Raw genomic sequence first — 10,750 nt, 5'->3', positions numbered from 1 at the left:
GCCCAAAGCTATGGCTTCTTAACACATATTTACAATTCTCCCAGTTCAGATGCAGTTTAACATCAAGCATCATTCTTATGTAAGCAGTATTGCCAAATAACATAACAGGCTTTTGATATTTGTCAGGTCACTAGGGGATCAGAGCTCGAAAATCAACTGAAGGCCAAATTCTCAACTGAAGGTTTTGGCCAGGCACAGGCTCACACCTGTAATCCCTGCACTTTGGGAGGCTAAGGCAAGAGGATCACTTGAGACTAGGAGTTTAAGACCAGCCTGAGCAACACAGCAAGACTCCATCTCCACAAAAAAAAAAAAAATTTAATTAGCCAGGCATAGTGGCTAGGCAATCCAGTGGGCATTGCAGTGGCTAGACAGGTGGGAGGATCACTTGAGCCCAGGAGGTCAAGACTGTAGTGAGCTATGATCATACCACAGCACTCCAGCCTGGGTGACAGAGCGAGACCTTGTCTCAAAAAAAAAAAAGGTTTTGTTGACTCTTTGCTGACAGACTCTAAAGCTAATTAAAGCAGCAGTCACTGTTCTATCACTCACCACTAAGCTGGAAGCTGTGAGAAGAGGAAACCGGATTCTTATTTGCTATTCTAATGTCTACCTCTGGAACATATTAGTTGATCAGAAATAAAGATGTTAGTGAAAGAACAGTCCCTTGAAAAGAAATATCTTCTACTCTTACTGACAGGAAGGGTTTCATCTTTCCCTGCTGTAAGTAATATTAATACCTAACGGCAAAGTTTCACCTTTCCCTAGTCTCTCTTAGGTTGGCAAGGATCCTATAAAAACCTTCACCCTGGGCTGAAATATTGCAGTAAATACTAAATATCCTTTTTCCTATTTTCTTATTTCTTTTTTTTTTTTTTGAGACGGAGTTTCGCTCTTGTTACCCAGGCTGGAGTGCAATGGCCTGATCTCGGCTCACCGCAACCTCCGCCTCCTAGGTTCAGCCAATTCTCCTGCCTCAGCCTCCTGAGTAGCTGGGATCCTTTTTTCTATAGTTAACATCGTTGGATCAATTCTCTCTAATGATCTCATAACTGATATCACTTCCTCTCCCCTGCTCTACCTCTCAAAGCCTCACTTCTAGGATAAAATAAGTGAAAAATCTACTCTCCAGTAAATAACCATACTAACATGCCAATTTGAATTTCTTTTTAGTGCGAACTCCAGGACCTATTGGTAAGTTGCCTGTGTATATCAACTTATCTCTGTTGCTTCTTTCTGTGTCTGAAGGAGACTGGCTCCAACTGTTTAAGTATCTAGGTTAAAGAAGCTGAAAATCATATTTCTCAGATTGTCATTCCCAGTATCCTAAATGTTAGGTTTTAGAGGGAAGCCACAGGTTAAAGAAAGACACAGAGAGAGTGGTGGCTCTACAGCAAATGCAGGCTTTATGTCCAGCCTAAGACCTTGAGAAGTGGGGAGCCAGCCTAATGCCAGTGCCCACCGCTGCTTACAGGCTGGGGGTTCTTGTAAATATGGGGGGAGGGGTCCGGGCAGTATAGCTTGCTGCCCGGCAGGATATTGATAAGATGTTCCCATGATGAGGTGGTTCTGGCCCTTATTCTGGCAGAACATGGTGTTCTTTGAACTTTCTCCCAGCAGAATATGATAGGGATGTTCAATTTTTATTTTTTTAATTTCTATCATTGTACTTTAAGTTCTGGGGTACATGGACAGAACATTCAGGTTTGTTACGTAGGTATACACATGCCATGGTGGTCTGCTGAATCCGTCACCCCATCATCTACATTAGGTATTTCTCCTAGTGCTAAGAGATATTTCTTTAGTTGGACCTTTGTCCACTTTGTGGCCAGGTGGTTAGGCGGAATGTTTCTCACAGCCCAAACCCTCGTGGAATGTTTAACTTTGACCAAGGTCTTCAGAATAGCTGGGGGCTTACAAAATGGTGCAGTTTGGATTAACACTAATCATCTCTCTGGGCAACCAATTATATTTTAGAAAATGGAAATTCCATTACCTTAAAATTTATAATAGACATTGTTCTAATAATGATTATAGTGGCTCGTCAATAATCATTAGAATAACCTCCCAAGGCAAAGATGTAATAGAATCTAGAAAAGAATATAAGAAATTAACAAGAACATGAAAGAAAGATGGCTGAGAGAATGAAACAAGAGTGATGAGGAAAAAAAGACTGGGGGATATGGGGAAAGGAATACAATTAGCAATCTCACCTCCAACACCTATAATGAAAAGCAAGAATGAAGTGGTTACGGTAGCTAAAACAGGGTTAACAATATCCTAGAAGAAGATCTGGTTCTTATAGAGAGGCTACAGTACAGCAGCAGTGCAATAAAAAATATTTAATCCTGAATATTGAGATTTAGTAGTTCCTGAGAAAATCATTTTTACTGCTTGCCTTTGGAAAACATCACTAATAGAGGTGTTTTTTAGCCAGGTGCAGTGGCTCACACCTGTAATCCCAGAACTTTGGGAGGCCAAGGCAGGCAGATCACCTGAGGTCAGGAGTTCGAGACCAGCCTGGCCAACATGCTGAAACCCCGTCCCTACTAAAAATACAAAAAATAGCCAGGCACGGTGGCAGGCACCTATAATCCCAGCTACTCAGGAGGCTAAGGCACGAGAATCACTGGAACCCAGAAGGCAGAGGTTGCAGTGAGCTGAGATCACGACACTGTCCTCCAGCCTAGGTGAAAGAGTGAGACTCTGTCTCAGAAAAAAAAAAAAAAAAAGAATGTGCGCATGTGTGTGTGTTTGTGTCTGTTTCTATTTTTAGTAAATATACTGGACCCAGTGGTAAGTGCCTTATCTATCCTTCTCCCCCCAGGTTCCTTGATCTTCTACAGTGTCTAGAGGGCCTGTTCCTTGTCTCAAATGTCCTAGATCTGTCTACTGCCATAAGAGCAGTTGTTTTAGACAAGTTTTTATGCTTTCTGGTTTCAACCTACTGATAATTCTCAGCTATCATTTTTAAAAGAAAAAGAGTAAGAAAATTTCCCCAGAAATAGTCATAATGGCTTCTATAACAATATAGAAGAATTTTCTAAAGTAGCAGAGAAAGAATAATAAGGGCAGCTTTCCAGTTCTGAAGTGCTTTGTAGTTTCTAAAGGGCCTATTCAAAGATAATGGAGACAATGAGGAGGAAATGGGAAAAGAAAATCAAATTTTAATCATAAATACAAAAGAAAAAAAAGACAATAAAATTTAAATAGACTGAAGTCTGTTTAAATAGACTGAAGTTTTATCAGTTTATTGAGGCAAACCTACCAGGAAATACTATTCAGGGTCTAGTCTAACCTGAGTTCTCTAGTCTTCTTTCCAAAGGACTTTCTCTTTCCTCACTGCAAAAAGGGAAGAGATAAACCATCTCCCTTTCCTCAGCCTCCTATATGTCCTAAGCAGAAGAAAGAATCCCCTCAAGGCATGAAGGCAGTTACATTCCCCAGCACAGCGCTCTATGCCCCTTCCCTAAGAAGGATGGTCCCTCCATTGCCATTTCTATTATTTCCTTTCAGGAAAGTAGTATGAAAACTAGCTCCTCAGGCCTGTAATCCCAGCACTTTGGGAGGCCGAGGTGAGTGGATCACCTGAGGTCAGGAGTTCAAGACCAGCCTGACCAACATGGAGAAATCCTATCCCTACTAAAAATACAAAATTAGTTAGGCGTGGTGGCGGGCGCTTGTAATCCCAGCTACTCAGGAGGCTGAGGCAGAAGAATCACTTGAACCTGGAAGCCGGAGGTTGCAGTGAGCCAAGATCGTGCCTTTGCACTCCAGCCTGGGCAACAAAGAGTGAAACTGAGTCTCAGAAAAAAATAGAAAGAAAGAAAAGAAAACTAGCTCCCCTTTCAGCAGCCTGCACACATTGATTTATCTCTTTTTCAGCTACAAGATCCTCTTGTAAGTTTGACTATCTCCTTTCATGATTGAAACTCAATTGTCTCCAGCAGTGTCTAACATATCTTAAGCCAAAATGTATGCACCCCCACTGTGATGTGATAAAGTTCCAATTTCCTTGTTCCCTTATTTTTCCATTACTCAAAACACAAATACATTTTTTTATTTTTTGCATCATGATCAGACTATTACATTTAACAATCAACAGCATGGGTGCAAAAAAAAATCTACATTAAAACCCTTTTTGGAATGCTTTATACTTCCCACAGAACAGAAATTGAGGCCGGGCGCGGTGGCTCAAGCCTGTAATCCCAGCACTTTGGGAGGCCGAGGCGGGTGGATCACGAAGTCAAGAGATCGAGACCATCCTGGTTAACATGGTGAAACCCCGTCTCTACTAAAAATACAAAAAATTAGCTGGGCATGGTGGTGCGTGCCTGTAATCCCAGCTACTCAGGAGGCTGAGGCAGGAGAATTGCCTGAACCCAGGAGGCGGAGGTTGCGGTGAGCTGAGATCGCGCCATTGCACTCCAGCCTGGGTAACAAGAGTGAAACTCCGTCTCAAAAAAAAAAAAAAAAAAAGAACAGAAATTGAAATAACCTGTTATACTTTTAGTCACAATACAGTCCTCGAGTTTTATGCCCATACACATGAGTATTTGTCTAAATCATGTCTTCTTTGTAGCAGCTCGGCCCTGCCACCACTGTGCTTGGCTGAGTTCACAAATCTGTTGTAACCTGTAGCTTCTTGCTTGCCTTTGGAAAACATCACCAACAGAGGTGTTTTTTGGCCAGGTGCATTGGCTCACACCTGTAATCCCAGCACTTTGGGAGGCCAAGGCAGATGGATCACCTGAGGTCAGGTCACTTCTCTGGCTCTCCTCTCCTGCTAAGCTTTGTTTCCTAATTAAAATCTTCCACCACTGCCATAGCTACTGCTGCTACTGGAACCGCCATAGCCACCTTGATTTCATGGTTTGGCAAAGTATTGGCCGCCGCCACCACAGGGGCCAGAGCTTCTGCCTCCAAAGCTCCTCTCTTCGTGGGTTCAAAATTTGAAGACTGATTGTTGTAATTGCCAAAATCATTGTAGCTTCCACCACCTCCAAAATTGCTTCTGTCATTATCAAATCCATTATAGCCATCCCCACTGCCACCATACCCACCACCACCACCACAGCTGCCACCAAAGCCACCACAACCACTGAAGTGTCCTCCACAACCAAAGTTGTCATTCCCACTGAACCACCTCCACGACCACCACCAAAGTTTCCAGAGCCACTTCGACCTCTTTGGCTGGATGAAGCACTAGCCATCTCTTGCTGTGACAGGGCTTTCCTAACTTCACAACTGTGACTATTAACAGTATGGTATTTCTGAATGACTGTCTTATCCATGGAGTCACGGTCATCAAAGGTCACAAAGGCAAAGCCCCTTTTCTTGCCACTGCCTCAGTCAGTCATAATTTCAATCACTTCAATTTTTCCATGCTGTTCAAAATAATAGGAGTCTTGCTCCTTCGCCCAGGCTGGAGTACAGTGGCACAATCTCGGCTCACTGCAACCTCTGCCTCCCGGGTTCAAGCAATTCTCCTGCCTCAGCCTCCCAAGTAGCTGACATTACAGGTGCGTGCCACCACGCCGGGCTAATTTTTTGTATTTTTAGTAGAGACGGGGTTTCACCATGTTAGCCAGGATGGTCTTGATCTTCTGCCCTATTGATCCACCCACCTCAGCCTCACAAAGTGTTGGGATTACAGTCATGAGCCACCGCATCCAGCCTTCGGTGTCTTCTATAATGCCACCAACAAATATCTTTTCACAGTCACGTGGACACCTGATCTTTGAGAATCTTCTCTTGAGACAGCTTTCTTTGGTTCCACAACTCTTCCATCCACCTTGTGTGGCCTTGCATTTATGGCTGCATCCACCTCCTCCACAGTGGCATATGTGACAAACCCAAAGCTCCTGGAGCGCTTGGTGTTTGGATCTCTCATTACCACATAGTCCGTGAGTGTTCCCCATCGCTCAAAATGGCTCCTCAGGCTCTCTTCAGCTGTTTCAAAGCTCAACTCTCCAATGAAGAGCTTCCTCGGCTGTTTGGGGTTTTTAGGAGACTGTAACTTAGACATGATGGCAGGGAGAAGAGAGACTTTAACGATGCTTCTTCGGCAACGTCCACAGGCAGAAAGCCACAAACACATTACTAATAAGTTTCTAGAACATTCACTGACTCACATAAAAAATAAAAATGAGAGAAAAAATTTCTCCGTGACTCTAAAGAATGTCAATTAGGAACTTTCCATGCAGAAGGAAAGAAATTAATGGGAGAAAAATGATATAGATATCATTTCTGCTTTCTAGATAGGTCATTTCTACAGGCAATTAGTAATTTTTTATTTGTTTCTCTGCAGTGTACGTATCAAAGTCCACTGATACCTACAAGAACTTGAATTCCAACATGGAACTTAAAGTTCTATTTTCTCAGCCTTTTTGTTTTTCCATCATCCAGAATTCAACCAGCTGACAATTAGTTTTCTGGAAATGTCTAGTGTCTTTTATTTAAAAATACTGTTCAAGCAAGTATATCACTAGTAAATTTACCAGTGGAAAATAAAATGAGTAGGAAAAGAAACAAGAAGAGGGTAACAAAAAACCTCTCTGCTTGTTTTTCCGTCAAACCGAATCCTCACAAAATCAGTAATTCTATGTATTCACTTCATTCTCTCCTTTAGGGCTCAACGGGTCTCTAGCGGAGTGCAAGCGTCTTTATTTGACCACACTGGGATACAAAGGGCTTGAGATACATGTTGGCCTCTTGCTGTCTCATTATCAAAGCCTCTCTGGATTATTAATGATGTACTACAAAGTTTTAAGACTACTGATTTACAATCCCCTGCAGGATTTCAAGCAGTTATCTGTCACTGCAAAAAGGGAAGAGATAAGTCAGAGCAGAGGGAAAAAAATTTACAAAATTTCAAAACCCATCAACAAGAGACTATCTTAAAAAGGAAAAAAACGGTAGGAGAGAAAGGAGTAGATGGAAGTTTCTGTAACCCTTTTTCATTTGAACCTCCTGCCGTACCTGGTCTCTTTTTCCACATTTAAATTCCAAAACATCTCAGAAAATTTTATATCACCTTTTAGAGATTTTACGGGATTTAAGCCTAAACAACTTAAAGTTGTTATTTCCTCCATGTTTTGCCTTCATGTGACCCATCATTCTCTCATCTTTTAAATAGCTGTATGGGAAAAAACCAGACTTACTATTTTATTAAAAAATAAAGAACAGCGGAAAGTTTATTAGCAGGTCAAAATGACATATTACAAGAGACTTAAACTGAAAAATAATTTGAGGAAAGGGGAAAGAAAAAGGAGATAATTTTCTCTGGTCTATTTACAAGCTAGATTCATTTCACTTGCCATCAGTAAGTCCGTATTTTCGCCACCGTAGGATTCTAGAATCACTCCTTTCCCTGGAACTGCTAAGATTTCCAGGCTTGGGGTGCATACTACTTTAACCACTTACCTTCCCATCATCAAAATTCCGTGAAGTTATTAATGATTTTTTGAAAGTTCACATTCTGCTGATTCATATTAAAAGTAAATGAACACCAAAGGGAAAGTTTTCCCTATTGTTATAAAGACCTACCAAGAAGAAACTCTCTACATAGAAAGGAAAATATCATGGGAGAAAAAACAGTTGCTAAGATACCTCTCTGTTTTTCAGCTGGTCCACCTTCAACACCCCGTGGTAAGTTCGATTTCTTTTTCTACCGCTTTCTGTTGTTCTTGTTGCTTCCTGCAAGACTTAGAGACCTGTCCCTACCCTGCTCATTTCCAACTCTGTGTGCGGCTACCTGACTCAGTGCTTCCAGTTTCCTCTGCCTTCTGCTCATCCAGCTTCTCCCTGAGAAGGAAGTTATATTTACATAATTTCAAACATATATTTACTTTGTACCTCCTATAGAACTATATAGGTACTTTAATTACATTATCTTATTTAATCCTTAGAATAACTCCACTAACCCCTTTGTAAGAGATAAGGAACTGAGCCAAATAGTTACTCAAGAATACATAATCATAGAATCATAATTTGGACCCAGAGCTGTGTCCAAGATTCTCCCCTACACAAATATACCTCCTTAGAGGGAACCTTATTTCTTTCGAAGAAATCTTCACTGATCTCTAATTTGGTTTTTAGGTCCACGCATGGCACCCATAAGTAAGTATTCCATCTCTTTTTCTACTTTGGTTCTCTGTGGTCCCCTTCACTTCACTTCTGTCCAAGTGATTTGAGTTCCCCATTCTTCTCTTATTTCCTTATTACCCTGCTTGCCCTATAGTTTTTTTTTAAATATTAATTAAAAGAGGGACTAAGCTAGCATTCATCAACAGTAAACTGAACAATATTATGAAATAACAGGTAGGCAGAATTTGGGTGGGGGTGGAGAGAGAGACAGAGAAAGGGAGAGAGAGGCAGAGAAAGAGAGAGAGTGGTGAAATTCAAAATGACGAATGGAGAGAGACCATCAGTGTTCTTTCAAACATTATAGTGCAAAGATCCAGTGGTCTTTTCCTAATACTATGCCCAAAGCTGTTCAGGTCCAATAAATGGAGACGGCCTTTAAAGAAACTCTACCTTTGACTTCATCATTACATCATCACTGATTAATCTTACATCTAGTTTTGCATGATACAACTAATCTAAAACCAAATAATCTACAGGGTGGTTTGGAATGCCTCCTTCATTGCCCAACTAAGTCCTCCCCTCACAGACACCAGCAAAATATATTAGGTAATACTATGTGTTTTCTATTTGAGAAAAATTAAATGGATTTCTGTTTGCTTATTTTTCAGTAATTTCACGGAGAACCGCAAGTAAGTACTTTCCTTCTCAGCTGGTCATACGTGGAGACTTTTCTTATCTTAGCTGTTTCTATTTCTAAGTGCCTCATATTTCTCATATTCATTTGCTTCCACATTACCCAAAGTCCTCAAGATTAGAACTGCAAGGCAACCATTTTAATTCATAACTGTAGTATTTCCCATTATTTTAGTTCTAAACTCAACTTCCCAGGTAACACATATCAACAGTGACTCAATATTTAAACCAGATCAAGCACTGACAATGATGATATTTAATACAGAATTTGTAAAACCACCTTTCACGTTATGTCCTAGTTTCCAAAATGCAAATCTGGTTCTCATATCTCAGTTACAAATGATTTAAGCAAACCCAACATTGCTGGAATTTCTCAGGCTGAAATTAAATCACATTAATATTAAAACCCAAAGTTTCTATCAAGGTTAAAAATGCAGATGCCAAAAGAGTCCAGGTAGGTAAGTAAATGAGTGAGGTAAGGTGAGTCTCCTGGGAACTGTGTAAAACTGGGACGACGTGTATAGTCTGAAGAGAGTAGCTGCTGCCCAGTTCCAGCCAACCTCTTCATGCAAGAATTCAGATCTAGAGTTGCCAAAGCATCTCACATAATCCAGATAGTAGGTAAAATTTTCCAAATTTTAAACATGACAGACATCTGGGTTATTCTAACAGATTGCAAACATGCTTATATACTCCTCGCTAGGTCCATCTAAACACACTCTGGATACAGTTTTCAAAATAACAACATTTTACTAATTTCAATAATGTTAGGACAAACACATTAGTATTTGAGGGAGGAGAATCGGAGCTATTAACACAGAATTAGCCAGTGTCTCTCCAAAGTCCTCATCCACACACCTTTCTGAAGCCTGAGCAGAGGGCAATCAGCTAAATATTCTCACTACACAAATGAAAATACAGAGACAGTGGCTCAGACCCTGGGATGAGCCTGCAAAATCCATATGCCCATGTGTGGGCACAGGCCCTATAATTGGGAACAGGGACCAACGCCCACCTGAGGTCAGGAGAAGGGATTATTGATCTCAAAGCTAGAAATTACAAGCCAGAATCCAAATTGAATGCATAGCATTGTTTTCAGAGAAGTCATCAGAGAGTATGGGCAGGAAAAAGATGTAAAAATCCAAGACCCGAAAGATACATACCCAGTAGAGAGGATTTAAAAAAAAAAATGCCTAAGTAACTAGGGATTATGCCACCTGCTTTTTGGATACCTGAGTGTTGGCTGGCCAATCCCATTACTGAGTATATATTTAAAGGAATATAAATCATTCTATCATAAAGACACATGCACGGATATGTTCATTACAGAACTATTCACAATAGCAAATACACGGAATCGACCTAAATGCCCATCAATAGTAGAACGAAGAAAGAAAATATGGTATATATGCACTGTGGAATGCTATGCAGCCAAAAAAAGAATGAGATCACGTCCTCTGCAGGAACAAAGATGGAACTTTAGGCCATTATCCTTAGCAAACTTATGCAGGAACAGAAAACCAGATACTGCATGTTCTCACTTTTAAGTGGGAGCTAAATGATGAGAACACGAGAACACACGGACACACAGAGGGGACAAATAAACACTGGGGACTGTCAGAGGGTGGAGGGCGGGAGGGGGAGAGGATCCGGAAAAATAACTAGGCTTAATATCTGGGTAGCAAAATAATCTGTACAACAGACCCCCATGACACAAGCTTACCTATATTACAAACTTGCACATGTGCCCTGAATTTCAAAGGAAAGTTTAAAAAGTGTTAGCTGGTAATATTTTTAAGTGAAAAATATACAGCCAAGCTTAAGCATAAAAAGGGGGATAAGAATGATTTCCAAGGAGCAGAAATCGAATATAGGAACACATTTTAAGAAAAAGCTAAAGTTAAGCTCTTGGCAGAACGGTGAGGGGATGAAGAAATAGAGGTGGCAGCTTTGCCTCGGGAACAAAGGT

General features: G+C 40.8%; 1 pseudogene; it reads right to left on the bottom strand.

Annotated features, from left to right (window-relative positions):
* Positions 1-4,770: 4,770 nt before the first annotated feature.
* LOC116543441 lies at positions 4,771-6,028 on the bottom strand (annotated as a pseudogene).
* Positions 6,029-10,750: the final 4,722 nt, after the last annotated feature.

Source organism: Sapajus apella, unplaced genomic scaffold, assembly GCF_009761245.1.
Source record: "Sapajus apella isolate SASKATOON/1434 unplaced genomic scaffold, GSC_monkey_1.0 scaffold188, whole genome shotgun sequence".
NCBI classification, from domain to species: domain Eukaryota; kingdom Metazoa; phylum Chordata; class Mammalia; order Primates; family Cebidae; genus Sapajus; species Sapajus apella.
This window is presented reverse-complemented; position numbering and strand designations above follow the sequence as displayed.